The sequence below is a fragment of the Octopus sinensis genome, linkage group LG3 (genome assembly GCF_006345805.1).
Source record: "Octopus sinensis linkage group LG3, ASM634580v1, whole genome shotgun sequence".
In the NCBI taxonomy this organism is placed as follows: Eukaryota; Metazoa; Mollusca; class Cephalopoda; order Octopoda; family Octopodidae; genus Octopus; species Octopus sinensis.
The window spans coordinates 36,234,062-36,254,311 of record NC_042999.1 but is presented as its reverse complement, the minus strand read 5'-3'; the positions used below and the strand labels follow the sequence as shown (position 1 = coordinate 36,254,311).

At 35.6% G+C, this 20,250-nt stretch overlaps 1 protein-coding gene across 7 annotated transcripts in view; it reads left to right on the top strand.

Annotated features, from left to right (window-relative positions):
* LOC115209715 (zinc finger protein 236) overlaps window positions 1-20,250 on the top strand; it is a 217,776-nt gene that overhangs the window by 61,598 nt on the left and 135,928 nt on the right. The gene's annotated exons all lie outside the window — the stretch shown is intronic.

The following is a 20,250-nucleotide window of genomic DNA, read 5'->3' as shown; positions in this document are numbered from 1 at the left end:
TTAGGTGTACATGCACGGACACACCCACACGTCGACAAAAGTGTTTTGTGTCTCAACGCCGACATGTATGTGTATATGTGTGTGTTTAGTTGTGTGTGTGTGACTGCTGATGGTTATAGTTAAGGCTTAATGACGACCGAGAGACGAGTGTTCTGGTTAACACACACACACACACACACACACACACGTAAGTATACATATCTATACAAGTTAATATATGTAGGTCTGTCATTGAAACTGCGTTATATATCGCTCCACTGAGTTGGTATTTCTGCACACACATATACACACACACACAACCAACGTGCACACGTAATCGTACATACCTCAGCACCCATATACACCCATACACGTAGACATATGCAGAACATCTATCTTGTACGTTCAGTCTTTCGTGTTAAAAAAAAAAACTGTCATCCTTCTGTGTCTGTTTATTTCGCTCTTGTTTTTTACCCTCTTTCTACATATATCTATCCATTTTCGCTCTCTCTCTCTCTCTCTCTCTCTATATATATATATATATATATATATATATATATATATATATATATATATAATCATCGCTTCTTCTGTTCTCTCTTTCCCTCGCTTTCTACCTTTTTCTGTCATCCTCTCTTGCTCTGTCTATTCTCTCTTTCTTCTTGCTATCTATCTATCTATCTATCACCTCATACACTATCTACTCGCTGTATCTTTCTCTGTCTTTCATGCAGACACCCATACACGTACATACGTTCAAGCTTCCATACCGAACTATCATTTGTTCTGTAAACCCTCCACCCCTCCTCCCCTGGTGCCTGTATTCCCCCGCTCCTCTCCCCCCCACACACACATGTGTCCTGCTATACATAGGTTTTATCACGTTATATTACCGTTTTTCTCCCACCTTAAGTTTATATATTTTGTTTTTATCCTTTCATTTCGCCTTATCTCTTTACCAATAAACACATACACACACACGTACGTGTGTGTTTCTTGCCTCTCTCTCCCCCCACATACACACACTATCCTGCCTTGCGTACAGTCCTCTCCCATATATATATATATATATATAATATATATTATATATATAATATATATTTATATATATATGTATATATATATATGAGAGGGAGAGAGAGAGTTATCTCTCCCGTCGCAGACGTGTTCATCTCACTCTCCACTCACGTCTCTTGCTTTCCCCGCGGGTGCACATTCATCCGTACACACACGGATGCAAGTATACACACGCTTTGATTCCTAATTCTTCCTTGCTCTCCCACGCTCTGCCTAATTTACTCTCTCATTTTCCACTCACCACGTCTCTTTGTCCGTATCTTTTTTGCTATCACAACTCTCTGACTGGGTGCTCTCTATCCTTCTCCTACCGTTTTCGCCCCTTCACATTCGCATTGCCATTTCTCCTTTCCCTCCTCTCTCTCTCTATCTCTCCTTCCATCCATGTTCTACACACAACCCAGTGACAGGTATGTCTGCTGTAAGATGACAGTTTTGGTGTTGGATATCCCTTATCGTCCTTCCCCCATCTTATCGCCAAGGTAGTTAGGAAAACCCATTTCAAAGGACCGAAAATGCTGGTTGAGAAGGAACAAGCAAAACCGAAGCAAATGGTGGGGACCTGTTCCTTCTTCTATTTGTTTAAACCATCCAACAATTTGTAGGTGTCTGTCAGTAAAGTTGCTGCGATTAGTGAAGATTCTGACATTTCAGTCTAAGGTTCTCTCAACGGAGTTGTCCAAATTCTTTGAAGAACCGCTTCCTAGCTCCTTTATCTGTCCGTCTGTCTATCTATCTGTCCGTCTGTCTATCTATCTATCTGTCCGTCTGTCTATCTATCTATCTGTCCGTCTGTCTATCTATCTGTCTGTCTATCTATCTATCTGTCTGTCTATCTATCTATCTATCTATCTATCTATCTATTTGTCTATCTATCTATCTATCTGTCTATCTATCTATCTCCATTTCGCCTACCGTATTTTTCTTATCTTTCTCTCTCTCTCTCTCTCTCTCTCTCTACACACACATTCACCATCACTGCCCCCCTCACTCTCTCCATGTTTTTCTTCTTTTCTCTATCATTCTACTCTCTCTTACTCTGACAACAACTGTAGCTGTTACTGTTTTATTCTCTGTACGCTCGTATGTTCACAAATACACGTCTACATCAAAACACGTGTACACACGTATTAACGTACTTGTGCCCACCCGTACCCGGGCATTTATGTACGCACATGAACGTACACCTACACACACAGCCGCTTTCATATGCACGCAGTTAGATAAACGCAGTCTTTCTCTCGACACAATACACACACACACATTTGTTTACTCAGGCCCGGATTAAGGCCATCTGATGCCCTAAGCCCTCAGTCCAGCAGTAGATCTCTCGACTTTTTCATTGTACAACTGACTTAAGTGCTGCTGAATGTGAAATGATAGATAAAATTTTTAAAAAATTCTTCCTGGTCAGACCCCCACAACAATATTGAAATATAACCAGTTTTTTTTTTTCTTTAAATTTATTCAAATACTAAAATAGTCTTACGCAGTGTAAGCAACAGAAAGTGGTCGGCGATGCAAATTTCTCAACATTTTACAGTTATTAAAAAAAAAGACCCTGTTTTTAAGGGAAACTAAGAGCGATTAATCGATGCTGGTGGTAATTTTTTACATAATTTCATTTCAACATATATGGTTAAAAAGATTTAAAATGCTGGCTTATAACTTTATTTTATACTTTAAAAAAGTTTTCTGCTGCTTTTTTGTTTGTTTGTTTGTTTTTGTTTAAAATTGGGGAAAGTCTTCAAAATTAATCTGCTGCTATACTTTACAGAGACAAAGTATCCAGGTTGTCTTGTTTGCATAGTTTATTCTGCTGGGATTTTCAAATGCTTCAGCTAAGAATGAAAGCTCATCTGTGCGATTTATGTCCTTAATGTTAAAAATTTATGTGAGCCATTCTCCTCTACTTTTGGTAACATTCAAATATTGTCACCTACAATTGCTATCTATTGCTATTTAACCAATTTTTGCATATATCTATCTATATATATATATATATGAAGAGAGAGAGAGAGAGAGAGAGAGTAACGTGTTATGTTTATATTATAGTTAGATACAATATCATATACCTTCTTATTTTTGTAAATATAAACTAATTAATTTAATGGCAAAGTCAGTAACTTAGGTTGTTACTTGGAGTCATTAGCATAGATCAAGCAATCTTAAGTTCGAAAAGCTCACCCAAAATATTGTACATGAACAAAATGACATGCATGTAAGAATGATAGTGTGTGTGTGTGTGTGTGTCTGTATTTCGAATTTTCGAGGTGTATTTTAACGATCCGTGTTACTACTTGAGTGTTTTACGTAAGCAATGAACAAACTACAGATTACAGCATTTCACAAGCTTACAACATTCAATAGCTACATTGAGACTAAGACAGACCTTGATATCCTCCCTCCCTCTCTCTCTCTCTCTCTCTCTCTCACACACACACACACTACTAACAGTGACTGACGTACAACTGTCACTGGCTCACGGCAGAGGTTTCTGTGTGCCAGCCAGTTGCCAGAATCCAATTTTGTTGTATTCCCGTGTTCAGAATATATATACGTGTTTGTGTGTGTGTTCAGACACTAGGCCAGCAATTTTGAGGGAAGTGGGTATAGTCGATATCATTGATCACAGTACTTGACTGGCATTTTATTTTATCGATCTCCGAGAGCATGGAAGGCAAAGTTGACCTCAGAACACAGAGAGCCGGAACAAATACCGCAAGGCATTATATCTGAAATAATAATAATAATAATAATAATAATGATAATAATAATAATAATAATAATAACGGTTTCAAATTTTGGCACAAGGCCAGTAATTTCGAATGGAGGAGATAAGTCGATTACATCGACTCCAGTGCTCAACTGGCACTTATTTCATCTACCCCAGCGGAATAATAATAATAATAATTAATAATAATGGTTTCAGATTTTGCCACAAGGACAGCCATTGTGTGTGTGTGTGTGGGGGGGGGGGATTATATCGACCTCAGTGTTTCACTGGTACTTAATTTATCAATCCAGAAAGGATGAAAGGCAAAGTCGACCTCGGCGAAATTTGAACCCAGAAACGTAGCGACGGGCGAAATAATAATAATAATAATAATAATAATAATGGTTTCAAATTTTGTCACAAGACCAGCAATTTCGGTGGAAGCGGGTAAGTCGATTTCATCGACCTCAGTTAATCAACTGGTACTAATTTTATCGACCCCGAAAAGATGAAAGGCAAAGTCGACCACGGCGGAATTTGGACGAAGTGCATTAAGCGTTTTGCCCGGCTTTCTGACGATCCTAGGCACATATCCTGAAATTTTGGAGGAAGGGCTACCCGTTTACGTCGACTCTCGTCGTGTTCATTTGTCGGCCCTGAAAGGATGACTGACGAAATCGACCTCGACAGCATTTGAACTCAGAACGTAAATATAATAATTATAATAATGTTTACCAGGAAGATCATCAGAAGGGTTTTAAGTACTTGATGGCTGAATGAAATCATGGGGACAGCTTAAGTTACAGATAGTAACCCGCTACTCACTTAAATTCTACCAGGAATAATATCAATCCTGAATCAAGAAGATAATATTCTATTAGTATATATGTTTGTTTTTTCTCATTTATTGTAGAGCCCCTTGGTTCATCTGCACATTTGTTTTTATGGTAATAAATCAGCCACTGGTGGCGAGAAAGAGGAGAAAAAGCATAAAAATCTCTAGTACTCCACCCCACCCTTCCTCCTTTGGAGCCCTAAAGCACGTGCTCATTTCACTTAATTGTTAATCCAGGGCTGCATATAACGCATATGCTTTCGCGCGCGCGCGCGCAAACACTGTTAGACACAAAAGGCAGGAGGCATTTAGACAAACAACTACGGATGTTTCTCGTGACACCCACATAGCTCTCTACTCACAGGTGTGTACACGTGCGCAGATATATTTGCTAGGATGTTTGCACGTACTCTCTCACGCGCACACACACACACACACAGTTAATCTATTCAATTATGTACAAAGCTACACACACACACATACAAACACAAGCGATTATATACATATTTTTCAGTTCAGGCTTGCCTTGCATACTATACCACATATTATGTTCATCCATTCACACGCACTTAATCATACTTACACACGCACACACACATACGCACACACACACACGCACACATACACACACACACACACGCACACATACACACACACACACACACTATCACCTACACAAAAATTTACAAAACCGGAAAGCTGTGCCGGCTTCCAAAGGTATGGCGGCTTCTATCTCCAAGAGTTTAAAGAACGGGTATGTGTGTGTGTGTGCGTGTGTGTGTATGTGTGCGTGTGTGTGTGTGTATGTGTGTGTACGTGCGTATACATGCTTGTATGAATGTGTAGGTGGGATTGGTGTTTATGAATGCGATTGCAGGTTTATTTATATAAATCAAAGGCAATGCTTTATTAAGAAACAAAAAAGTCCGTTATACTCCACCTTGCCTTTTACTCACCCCCTACTCTCCATTAATTAAATTAAAATAATGAATATTTGTAGTTTTTCTCACTTTCACAGTGATTATTCGTCTGGATAACTTTGATCATAATCAAAGCCTCTCTAATCATGACCATCCCGTCTTTAAAAAAAAAATTTAGGCATAGTATATCTAGAACTACATTAACAATTGTGTTATGACCATATCTTTAAATCGGAAGTGTGTGATATATAAGAGATATAACTGCTATTTCCAGTAGGACGTGAAACCCCCGCAGACCCTTATTTCGGAAAATGTCATTGTTTTTTGTTGAGCCCAGATCAATCCTGATCGAGCAGTAGTCCTTTGATCAAATGTATTTCTACCGTAACCATTCTGTCGTTTCCTCAGTAAAAGTGTATCCAGGAACACGTTATCCATTGCCTTGACTGCTATTTCTAGCACGTTGAACAACTACTTAGAGGGGCTCCCTCCTTACTATTTCTAGCAGAAACTAATAGACGTTTCGAACTATAGAATTGGATTGCTCTCCGTTCTGTTGATGTTGCTTTTTTTTTTTTTCTTTTTTGCTAGTAAATTACACGGCAAGCTGTTTTTGTAGTTTAGCAACTTTTTAAACATTTGTTGGAGCATGAAGACAACTCTTTATACAGTGAGAAGTTAATACTTCGACAAAAGCACATTCTGCCCACCCAACCTTATTTAGTTTTCGAGCCAGTTGGGAGAGTCTTAAAACGTGGTTCACTTTGCAGTTAGAAATAACAGCCACAACTCCCTCAAAACTATACTAGTCATTAAAAAAAAAAAAAACGGAAGGATACATTAGATAAAAAAAAAAAAATCAACGATCTTTCGTTATTTGTACATATAATGGTACAACAAAGCGAAACAATACAACTGCTTGACTAAATATTACACGATAAAACCATAGTCCACATTTTGTGGATCCCAAACGGCATAGCGTTACATGCGAACAAAATGACAAAATGGAAAGGGCATGCATGGATTTTAAGACAATCTCTTCACAACTTTCAAGAGTTTGCGTAGCAAGAGTTTTCAGAGACATAAAGTTTGGGCGTTTTTTTTTTACGAAATGAAGACTGGTTTACTGCAATTGTTTTCCTCCCCTTTTGCTGTCTGCCTATTATATATACATAATACGTAAGATCACTGGATAAGCTATTCTCAGATATGCAATTTCTCAAAATAAGACACTTGGAAAGCCTTTGACCATAAATCTGCTCTAGAACGTTAACCTGGGCGAACAAGACTTTGTTGTTATCGTTTCTCTTTCCATATTTTGAAAGTGATAGACTGAGAAAACTGTGAGAATGTTAGACTGATTCTTTGTGATATTTGTTCTAACGCTTTCTGTTTTAAGTTCAAATTCCACAATATCCTTGGTTGGTAGGTAGGTATGATCTATCATTCAGTTTGACACCACCATCTTACTCCTTGGACTCTTTTAGCAGAGTACACTTAGTTGTAAGCATTTAGGTCATGTCTCTGGTTTCAGAATACCCTCTTCTCTTCCTTACATTAATCTCAAAGAATCCTGTAAAGAGTCATTGAGATTGCCTTTCTTCTTGGTTAAAAAATCTTTTCTTTTTCTTCTATTACTAGGGGTGGGTTTTTGCTGAACAGAACAATTGTTTTATTGTTAGATGTCTTATGAGTGAATGTGTCACAAAGAGATTATAGGCAGTCTGTTGTGTGTGAATGTTAATATGCCACAACTTTACTTGACACTTTCTAAGCAATAGGAAATTTATGTTCCATGTTCACATTATGACCAGCTTGTCTATGTTTTCAAAAACCTGTAGAAAAAAATCCCTCATTTAAAAAACAGCTAAAGGTTTGTGACAATATCATATCTAGACTCCATCCAACCCATGTTTATATGGAAAAGGTAGAAATAAATGACCAAACAAAAGTTTTCTCCAGCTTACCTTTCAACTGCAAACTAAGTGTAAGTTGTTATTCATGTAGATGGGAGCATGCAAAATTATCTGGCTTTCCTTATAAGACATTCAAACATATCCATTGATTGAATTGATATCTGTAGTCAATAATAAAACCTTTATCCCACAGTTGTTATCACAGTAATGCATTGTTGGTTGGCTGGGTCAATAAAGAATCATTTAACCCTTTCACATTTAGATTACTCTGTCAAACATAATGTTTATTCAAATAGCATTGAATTAATCATGCATTATCTTGCAGTTTTGCGAGCTTGATGATGTGATTGTTATTTTTAGACGGACATTGTAGGATAGGCGTGAGAGACTGGATATGACTGGTGTGAACAAAAAACATGTAGATTATTTGAACTGGATATGGCCAGTTTAAATACTGAAGGATTAAATGGTGCTCTAATCTGTTGGAAAGAGCAACCATATATCCTGTAAATCACACCCTTCCATCTTAAATAAAAGATAGGTATATTAGATGAGGTAGTGCTACATACCCCTAAATAATAATAGGTGGGTTATAGCTGAGATACTTGATCAAATTTGATCTGAGTCTAAATAACAATAGCAGCAAATTGGATAAAAATATATCAGTGTAATGAATTTCATTATTGTTCTTGTCAGAAAGTGAATGTTATCCAAGATAACGTTGAAGGAAACCAAGTCTGCAACTCTGTCAATTTTTAGCTGGATTTATCTTTCTTTGTTGACAATGATTTGGAAGATCACAGCAATTGCAGTTGTCATCATTTTATTTTGCTTGTGAAAAATTTTCCAAATAAGAATCGTAATCTAAAGGGAGCCATGCCAGAACAGGATATTGCTTGTGAGATTAATTGATGTTTGCAAAAGAACAATTTCTTGATTGATAATGAAGTGCAGTAAATCCTTTAACCCTTTCATTACCATATTTCTATTGAAATACACTGCCTGTATTTCAATTAATTTTGGAAATAATGAAAAATTTAGTAAAATAACATTGTCCATATAGGTTTGGTGTTTGGAACAAATTAACATGGGATTTTGGTGGAAGGTTTTAATTCAGATAATTTCATAGCTGGAAGTTTATATAACCATGGCCAGTTTTAAGCTGGTTGCTATGAAAAGGATTAAAAAGCTGTAAATTTTTTCATGTTGTTATTCGTGTATTCCATATTCTTCACCTTCTTCCAATTCTCCCAAATTCCTTTTTATTGACAGCAGCTTTATATTGTCTTCCACTTGTACTGCATTGTTGCATATGGACATTAATACATTTGCACATTGCCTACAACATTGGCAGGTTTGTGCATGTACAAGATTCATGGGATTGTGATATTTGCACAAACCATTGTTTGCTGTAGTATCATGTAGTCAGAGGTATATTTGTAATATTGAATTTGAAAATGGTGTGGTCAGAGAAGTGAGCACACACACACACAAATGTGTACACACACTATTCAGCTTGTTAACGTTTTTGGTCTTTAATTGCATACACAAATACGAACAAAATGTGTGTTGTCTGTGTGTGTGGTATTGAGGCTCTGTCAAGCCTTCCTCCACAACTCATCTACTTTCTTCTCTTCCTTCTACACTGAACTGATATTTTTTTGTTGAACTCATTCCTTTATCTCTAATCACGTCCTACTATTTTCATTCAGTGCACTCCCTGTTCTGTCTCATATTCACATTGTACCTGGACCTCACACCTCTTTCTTCTCTCACTCTTTCTCACTTTTCTGGTGGGCAAGCCATATATGCACCTCTTCCTCTATCATGGTTTCTTTCTCCAGTCTCTACCCTATTCAGTTGAGGAGTCTTATCTTGAGGGCACTTGGTGACCTCACCTGTGATGGTGGCATGTAAAAAGCACCCAGCACACACTGTAAACTGATTGGTGCTAGGAAGGGCATCCAGCTGTAGAAGTCATGCCAAAGCAAAGACCCTGGCAGAGCCCTCTAGGTCATTTGTTCTTGTTGAACCATCCAACCCATGCCAGTATGGAAAAAAGGGATGTTAAATGACAATAATAGTATATATATATATATATAATATATATATATATATATATATATATATATATATGAAAATACAGAGAAACATGTGCAGCCAAGTGAATGAAGAGCACACTTATACATATTACACTCACACACTTACTCTTCCTGGCCATCATCTGTTATCCACTCCTTGTTATTTCTGAGATCTGAAATCTAACTACTATCAATGATAAAAATAAAAAAAAATTTCAAAGTTGATTCAATTAATCATCCACCAACTCCACCCTTGAACACACAAGTAGCCTCATACATATTTACACTCATATACACCCTGATACACAAACACACATACATGTATGCACATCCAAACAGCATACATAAATATTTAAAAGCTGGTGGAAAATTACATAAAGAAACTAAATAAGCTAAAAATAATGAAACCAACATTCCCCTTCTCTCAGAAAAAAAAAAAAATTTTCCTCAGTCCACCTACACTATCCTTAAATTCTGCAAAAATCTCTCTATTTTCTTTATGCACCATCAACTCATATTCCCTCTTGGGTGAAGCTTTTGGTTACTGTGAGACCTTGAACTTTACAATTCCCACAATAAATAGTGTATGTAATACATAAATGCTTGTGCAGCATGTATGTTTATCATTCACTAATTATCTCATTGCAGCTCTTACTGTTTCTTTCTCACTCTCATAATTGTGAGTAGACATATAGCTCCTACAACAACCACCTGCTCTGTCCCACTCCTTTCTCTCACGCTTTAACCCTTATCTTTCATTAAGCAGTACCCTCCACTTTGGGGTTTCATAATCTTGTGAGCTGCATGGTGACCTCAATAGTGCTAGTGGTACCTAAAATGCACTCAGTCCATACTGTAAAGTGGTGGGCATGTGGAAGGACATCCAGCTATAGAAACCATGCCAAAGCAGACTATGGAGCACAATGCTACCCTTGCACTCATCTGATCCTGTCAAACCATCCAACCCATACCAGTATGGAACATGGACATTAATTGATGATGTCAGCATGATGGATTGGTTTAAAGGTCTGCTGTGAATTTGTAGTTTCTAGATTCAGTCCAGTAATGCACTTTGCTTTGAACAGCAAACTTGTATTTACCTCAGCCTTATGTGTGAAACAAGGAACATTGAAGCTGCTTGAAAGTCTTATGAATAGATTGTAGCTGTACTTTTGTGTTACTAAGTTTACCTGAAGATTATGCTAGGGTTACAAATGTCTGCTCATGTCATTACCATTATAATATAATGCAGAGGTAATTCTGTTGATTAAATAACTTGAATCCTTCTCTATTCAACCAAAGTGACAACCATTTTTTACTTATATGTATTTATATGTATTGAGACATATATTTGTATCAGTGTATTGTTATAATCCATGTATATTTGTGTGATTCTCACGAGATCATTGTTAGACACTGAATCCTCCAGTTCCATCTTTACTATACAAATATACTCATTTAAGCTTGTTAGTGAAGAGAGATATTACTGGTATTGACTTCTTGTGTGTGAAACGAGATATTACTAGTATTGACTTCCACCTCTGTTTTCAAGTATCCGTGTTGTATTATTCTACAATTTTTGCAGATGTTTAACTGATTAGACTTCATTTAGTCTTGTGTTTTACATCATGATTTCAAAAGAGAATAATAATGTAATGAAAGAGGCATGTAGCCCTCTCTGTGAACAAGAAACCAGAACTTATAAGAAAGTTATAGGCCAGTGTTTTGTTGGCAAGAAATTGGGAAGAATGTGGTGTTTGATATGCAAACTCTTTTGAAAATAAGCAAAGCTAAAGACAATCTCGGTCTATTTTCTTTGAAATATAATGTTAATGCAAATTCTAAATCATCATCTGTTGGTTCCATGAACCTTATGAGTGTTGTGAAAAATGCAAATTTGTTTTAAAAATAGACAAACCATACATGAACCACACCTATTAATATTATACAGAAAAACACGTAAACCACATCTGTTAAAAATACAGAAACCATATATAAAATGTTCTATATGAATCAAATACACACTATGCAACAAATGAAAGAAGACCTGATCAAAGACCTCTTGAAGCAGAACAAAATGCATTATTTCAAATCAGAAATTAGTGCTAAAATATACTGCAAAAAGCACTACAATTGTTAACCTTATCAATAACAAACCAGGAGGCAAGTTGTTAGTGACCAATGTCATTTATAAATTTGATTGTAAATGGAAAAGTTATTAACTTCATGACTACAACTGTTATATTGCCCATACACATAAGTCACTTTCTGCCAGCTCACTATGCACTGAAAGCAAGAAGCACCTGCAATGCATGACTCTACACAAGATGAAAGTAGACAGGAAAACAGGAGGCTACATGTTTATACTTTACAGAATTTCCTTCAAATTTAGATGATTAACAATGGCCATGATATATATCACAGTGCTTCCATAAACACACAGACCATATACAAAAATCAAGAATGAAAAGAAACACCTAACTGGTGATATAGAAAATCTAACACTTGCAAAAACAAAAATTTAATTCTGGTGATAATTTCTATACTAATCACATTGGCCCTGCCGACTATAAAGAGGCGCCAACATTTGAAGTAGAGACTATGAAAATTTAGAAATGTTGGTGATGGATTTAAGAACTTTACTGTTCCAAACAAATTCTGAGGAACATACATGCAATTATGATGTAACCTTGATAAAAAAGAAAGAAAAACGTTAAAAATAGACTAGTCATGTTTTTTAATGCAATATATCAAAGGAAAAGCTGTCTTACCAATATATAAAAAAGCATGTAATTTATGTATGCATGCATGCATGAATGAATGAGTAAATATTGAGCAATAGAGTGGCAGAACTATTAGAACATCAGACAAAAAGCATTTCTGTAGTATTCAGTTATGACCTTGGTTGTTCTGAGTTCCAATTGCTGTGTTTTCAAATGTCTAAGGTTCAACAAATAAGTACCTGTGAAGCACTCGGGTGAATATAATCAACTTTCCTTCCTCGTAAAGAAAACGATCTAATTGATCACATGTTGATGGATACCACTGATACATTATTTACATTTGACGGATATTTGTCCTCATCTTGTTTGTTGTTAACACGTTTCGGCTGATATACCCTCCAGCTGAAGAGTATATCAGCCGAAACGTTGTGTTAACAACAAACAAAATGAGGACAAATATCTGTCAAATGTAAATAATGTACATAATTCCTCATCTTTTAAATATATAGAACTGTGATACCACTGATCTTCAAAAAATGACACAGGAGAATCTCTTTATCTGTAATAGTGTGTTGCTAAATAAATAAATATTAATGTCCTTATTAACCACTAAGGGTTCATGAAAACATTAGGGATAGTATAGAACTATTGTTCTATACTATCCCCAATGTGGGATTATAAGAAAGAGTACATAAAGAAAAGAATAAGCTACATAAATTTCAGTAATAATTCCCCCAAAGATAGGGGCTTCTAAAGGCTACTCATGGAAACTCCACAAAGCCAGTCACCCTCACCACTAATTCAAGTGTTGTCTCCCTATTGTCCCCCTTCAATCATGTCTTTTGTGATGGATTCATATTCTCCACATCACGATAAGCTTTCTGTATCCACCAAGTTCATACCAGGAATAAAAAGTGGATCTGTAGGTTGTGGGTGTAGTTGATTCCCTGAATTGTTGAACTCAAAGGACACTTATCTGCATGCCCAACATGTCCTGCTTATGAAGGTAGTTGTTGTGGAATAACTCATCCTTGGTTTGCACTGCTTATCACCCCTGCTACTGTTGTTGTTGGTGTTATCGTGGTTGTTTATTTTTCTGCAGCTCATGCTGCTGGAGTTGTTGTGTGCCGTTGTTGTTTTTGGTGGTGGTCATGGTAGTGTTTCCAGAGGCCAAAGCGAATGGTGTCAATGGTGGTGCATGAAGTGATTAGGTTGATGGTTGTAAAGGTCTAAATTTTGGGATGTGGCTTGTTGATAAAGATGGAAATTTGTCAATATTGTCCATGTTGTTGATTCCATTGTCTGCTTCGCGATCAAACCATACAGATTCACTTCTTTCAACAGCAACACTGCTTACCGTTTTTCTCTCCTGCTCCCTCATAATATCAATGTTACTCTCTTTTCTCTCTCCTCTTCATTCATTGATGTACCTTCTTCCCTTGAAGATTATTTTGAATCTATGATGAAAAATTGAAAGGAAAACAGTTTTCCATTTGATGCAAAGATTATATTGGAAAGTCTCCCAAGAAATGGAAACTTTATATCAAAAGGAACTCATAAGCAGTTAGTGGATCACTTACTCTCCACCATCATTCAAAAATCAACAAGAAACAGTGAATTTCAGGGTGAAACATCAGTTTATTTATAAATTTTCTGGAGCTGAAGCTAAGCATGGCTTACCAGAATGCTTACCATAATATAGTTCTTTCTACTGTAGGTACAAGGCCTGAAATTTGGGTTTAGGGAGCTAGTTGATTACATCAACTCCAGTGTTTCACCCGTGCTTTCTTCTATTGATCCTGAGAGAATGAAAGTTAACCTTGGCAGAATTTGAATGTAAAGAGCCGGAAAGAAATGTGCTAAGCATTTTGTCCAAAGCACTAAGGATTCTGCCCACCTTATAAAAATAACTGGGTATAATTCCAGCAATTTTGAGGGGATAGTGTTAGTTGATTACATTGCCCCACTGGCACTTAATTTTATCAAAGCTGGAGAGAGGAAATGCAGGATTTGAACTCAGAATATAAAGATCTGGAACAAATAACACCAAGCATGTTGTCCAACATTTTAATGATACTGCCTTAATAACTGGAATAATTATGATTTTTAACTTAGATACAAGACCAGAAATATGGATGAAAGAGGCATGCCAATCTATCACTGATAAAAGCAAAGTTGAACCAAGTGGGATTTGAACTCAGAATGTAAAAAGTCAGAAAAAATACCACAAGGCATTCTATTCCAGCTCTAACTATTCTATTAGTTCATTAGAGTAATATTTGTTTCTAATTTAGGCACAAGGCCATCAGTAATGAAAGGGTAATGTAATCAAACTCTTCACTTCAGTAGGTGACTGGTACTTTATTTTAACAGCCCTGAAAGGATGAAAGACAAAGTTTAGATCTGGAATTTGAACTCATGCAATGCTCTAATCATTCTGCCAGTTCAACACTCAACTAATAATGATAATAATAGCAAGAATTATATATGTGTATATTTGTGTGTGCATGTGCATATACATGTGTGTGTTGTATATAATAAGTATATGTATATATGTAGTTATATTTATATATATATTTGTCTCTCTTAAGGTGCATGTTGGTATATATATATGCGTGTCTGTATTTATTACCTATATATAGATGTTTATCCTATCTTACACATGGTGTATAATGTGTGTATATAATTTAATTTCCTACTCAAATAGATGCATTTATGGATGTGAAAGGTTATTTGTCTGCAACCGTTACCTCCCTAGACCCTACCATATCACCAGTACTACCCTGGAGCAGACTTCACTCGATAGACAGACAGCAGTATAATAATGTACTATGGGTTTACTCTTTCCTTTGATTGAGGTGCTGAGTACATGCACTAGCTGTTTGAAATTACTGCTGCACAGCAGCCAAACTGACGTCTAGACTGAGACTACAGTTAGTAGTTATTAGTATGTGACTTTATTGGTACTTCTTAGTATCATTTCTAGCAACTAGTCTCTTTAGTGAAGCTATTCAGTGCTTTGAAAAACAAACGCCACAAACTCTAAGGCTGTGTCAGTAACAAAATATCAAGATATGAAATTCAATGAAATGCAATGAAATGGAGTGAATTGAACTGGATTGAATTTAAAACATTTGGGAACCAACTAGACTCTGTGCTGCTCACGTGTCCATATGTAGTTGGTGGTGTACTTGAATTTTCAGAGTTACAAGATATTGTGTAATTTGATAGAGATCTTGTTGGCATTCAGTTGTATCTACCAACAGAGTTTGACTTGACTGCTATGTTTTTTACTGTCCTGTAACTAATGTCTTTGTGTCAATAACTCTATGACAGTGGCTATGTAAACATGTGAATTTGTATTTATGTATAGCTTTGTGTGAATGGATATATATATACACACACACACACACACACACACACATGTATGCATATATTTGTGAATATATATATATATATATAGATAGAGAGAGAGAGAGAGAGAGAGGTAATACATATACACACACACATGCACTTTCACACACACATTAATACATAATGTACACATGGTTCACAATGAACAAAACTCTCAGACGTTGAGTCACTTGCTGCTTTATAACTAAACAGAATATCCATACTCTAGAATACTGAATTCTATTTCTCAAACTTCTACCTCTCTCTCTCTCCTTATATATATATATATATATATATATATATATATATATATATATATATATATATATAAATATAAAGAGTGGTTGGCATTAGGAAGAGCATCCAACCATAGAAACCAACTCAAAGCAGATTATGGAACTTGGTGCAGATCCTGGCCTTACCAGTTCCTGTCAAGCTGTGTCCAACCCATGCCAGCATGGAAAATGGATGTTAAATGATGATATATATATATATATGTGTGTGTGTATGTATATGTGTGTGAGTGTGTGTATATATATATATGTGTGTATTATATATATATGTGTGTATATATATATATATATATATATACACACACACACACACACTCACATGTACACACACAAAGCATGTGGCCTAGTGGTGAGGTGATGCACTTAGCATTTTGCGATCGTGGTTTTGATTTTTAGACCAGTAGTGTGTTGTGTTCTTGCGCAAAGTACTTCATTTCACCTTGCACCAGTCCATTCAGCTATAGATGAGTTCCATTCAGGGGCAATGTTGGCCTGCCCATCTGGTCAGTGGGCTGGCATCGTTTGAAAGCTACAACAGTGTGAAGATGCACATTATGACCAGCAGTTTATAACAGTGTCTGATAGTGTGGTTGATACAGGGATATGTATGCATGCGATTGTGTACAAAGTGCAGTGCCTCATTGAATGCAGAGAACTTGCAAAGACTAGAAAGAAATTAAGTAAATGTGTTCTGCCAAATGTACAGTGTTAGTGTACATGACCAATGGAATACAAATGAGCTGAGAGAAAAAGCTGGTTACAAGAAGAATGAGATAAAGTGTATAAGATGTAGGGAATGAACATGCAGAAAGATGGGGACTGAAGAAAACTCAGAGCGAAGTGGTGGAGACTGATCCTGAGATATTGTATCTAATAAAAGAGACAACAAACTTTCAATTAGTGACCACAGAGTGGTGAAGGCCCCTCCACCCATGCGAGCATGGCAGAACATGTGTTAACATGAGAATGGTGATGAAAGGTGGGCTAATACACACACACACACACAAAGAATATTACAAAGAATAAGTTCTGGCATTGATTTCTTCAACTAAAACCCTTTAAGGCAGTGCTCCAGCATGGCCACAGTCAAATGATTGAAACAAGTAAAAGAATAGGAATAAAAGAATATAAATATATATATATATATATATATATATATATATATCAGGTGGCAAGCTGGCAGAATTGTTAGTATGCCGGGCAAAAATGCTTCGCATCATTTCATCTGTCTTTATGATCTGAATTCAAATTATACCATTGTCAACTTTGCCTTTCATCCTTTTGGGGGTCAATAAAATAAATCCCAGTTGAACACTGGGGTCAATGTAATCAATTTATCCCCCTCCCCCTGAAATTACTGGCATTGTGCCAAAATTTGAAATATATATGTGCATGCATGCACCTACACACATGCACATTCTACATACAAGCACCCTACACATAAGTACACTCAGACATGCTAGTGGACACTCCTGTATCATTTTCTTACCATTAAAACCACAATTATCTCTCACTCTTCCGGTTAGTCAGAAGTCAAACATGTGAGCATAACCCATGCATTTTCCCTACCTGTCATTTTATTTCCTTTCCTCCCTTCCATCTCTCCCCAGTCTCCCCTAGGCTTTTTTTTTAGTATCCAACAAAGGATCAGGTCCAAAACAATATGCTTTAACTTTATAACTTTTTTTTCCCTTGCTTGAGTGTCAGTCTCATAACAGTAACTGTCAATGTCCCTTGGACTTGGTTGGTTTTTGTTATTTGTATTTACTTTGCTTATTAACATCATCATTTAATGTCTATTTTCCATGCTGATATGGGCAAAACAGTTTGGCTGGGGCTGGTAAGCTAGAGAGCTGCACCAGGGTCCAGTCTATTTTGGCTTGGTTTCTACAGCTGATGTAACAGGATGCATTAATATAGATAACTGGCAATCCATCGATTACAACTAGGGTTCCAGTTGATCCAATCAATGGAACAGCTTGCTAGTGCCACAATATAATATACTTCATACACTTTGTAAAGGGGCTGGCAGACGAAGTTAAAATGTAGTTTTGAGAAGGATCCTTTAGTCTTGTTCTGTTGAGGACATAGCAACCTCTCTAGTGCTGGCACCATGCAGTCAGTATATTCTGTATAAAGTGGTTTGTGTTAGGAAGAGCTTCCAGCTGTAGAAACCTTATCAAAATAGAATGTGCCAAAGAGATTTCTTCTTCCAATCTAAGAGGGCAGTAACTCCAAATGAGAACCAATTTGGACTGGTTATACCTGTCCAGCTTATACCAGCTTGGGTAGTGGTTCTAAGATAATGATCTCTCTCTCAAACACACACATACATACATGTCAGTGTATGTGTGTATATATATATATATATATACACACACACATATGTATACATTTATATGCACAGATATATGCATATATATATACACACACATATGCATATATTTATATGTATATATATATATATATATACTCTATATTTTTATATATATATATGTATATATTTATATGTATATATACTCTCTATATATTTATATATTTATATGTATATATACTCTCTATATTTTATATATATATATGAATATATATTTATATGCATATATACACTATATATTCATATAAATATATGCATATACATACATGTGTGTATGTGTGCATGAATTTTCTCTTTATATCCCAGTTTTAGAATAGCACAGACAATAAATAAATGTGTTTGTATGTGTGACTATAAGATGTATAGTGTTTCTTTCTTTTTTTTTTTGTTTCTTTCTTTTAAGCTGGAAAGACTTCACTAGCTGCTATTTTCTCCACCTTCTTTTTGCACCGATGTGCTTGTGTGTGTAACACTACAGATATATGTTTCTATGTGTGACTATTATGTGCATGTTTCAGGTGATTCAGCAGTTTCTTTTGCATTTAGAAGATAGTTTTTTTTTGGGTTTTTTTTGCTACAATTTTGTTGTTTTTATATACTTTTAATATTATCACGGTTTTGTTGTCATCTTTTGATATAAAATACATACATGTGAATATAGAAGTTGACAGCTTAGTAGACTAGATCTATCCTAAAATTAAACCCTGGTGCACACACACTTGTTTCTAACTATGGACATTCTTTGGTTCTCATACTATTTCCCTCTCTCTTGCATTCATTTGTTTTTTGTTGTCTCTCTCTCTCTCTCCTCTCTCTCTCTCTATATATATATATATATATATGAAACCTGTCACACTCCTAATACAATTTTTGTACTTAAATCTCTTTATTCATATGGTGGTGGTGGTGGTGGTGGTGAGAGGAGAATTAACATGAGACATAGAGAAAGTGGGGAGTGCTTACCACTCTGTTACAACTATCAGTTTTTCAACATTTCTTTTCTTGAATCTGTCTTCTAAGAGGACCTTGAATCCGGGATTATTTTTTTTTGTGTGTGTGCATGCGTTATTCTAAATTGCACCTGAACCTCATTATGAAATTTGGTAAAATGGTGACATCAAAACAAGCATGCAGACATCAATGCATATATATATATATATATATATATATATATACTGGAGTAAACACATAAATGTGAAACAAGGTGGAAAAAAGAGTACTCAAATACCAGTGGTAGGGTAATATGCTTTATTTAAAGCAGCAGAAAATTCAACAAAACCTGTTACTCTGTTGCCGGGAAACTCAGAGTAACAGGTTTTGTTGAATTTTCTGCTGCTTTAAATAAAGTATATATATATATATATATATATATATGTATACATATATATAAAGAAAATGGAGATAGCATTGATGAACACCTATTGATTTGCATCAATTATTATTTATTAATAATGTACTAAAAGAATTTAAATTATTAGTAAATAATAATTGATGCAAATCAATTGTTGTTCATCAATGTTATCACCATTTTGTTTCCTTTAAATTTTGATTCCTTATAAGCTCCTGTTTATCCTTGTCTTTACCTATAATTTATGAGCATAACATTTTTGCCCTTGTTTGATATAATGTTATATACCAGTAGTATTTTGAATACTTTTATCCCTTAGATGGTTATTTTATCCTCTAACTCAACTAACCTTATATATATATATATATATATATATTAGCAACTTCTATCCATAAGCGTTTTTAACCCAACATTTACATGTTTCTTATGTAAAACTTTATTTTTAGTTCAACTGTTAAAAACAAATTATTTTGCATTCCCTTTAAGTTTCTAAATTCTTAAGACATGAACTTACACACACACACACACACACACACATAAGTGCATTGCTATGTTGTAAAGAGGTTTCCTTTTCAAATAATTACCTTTTGGTTCT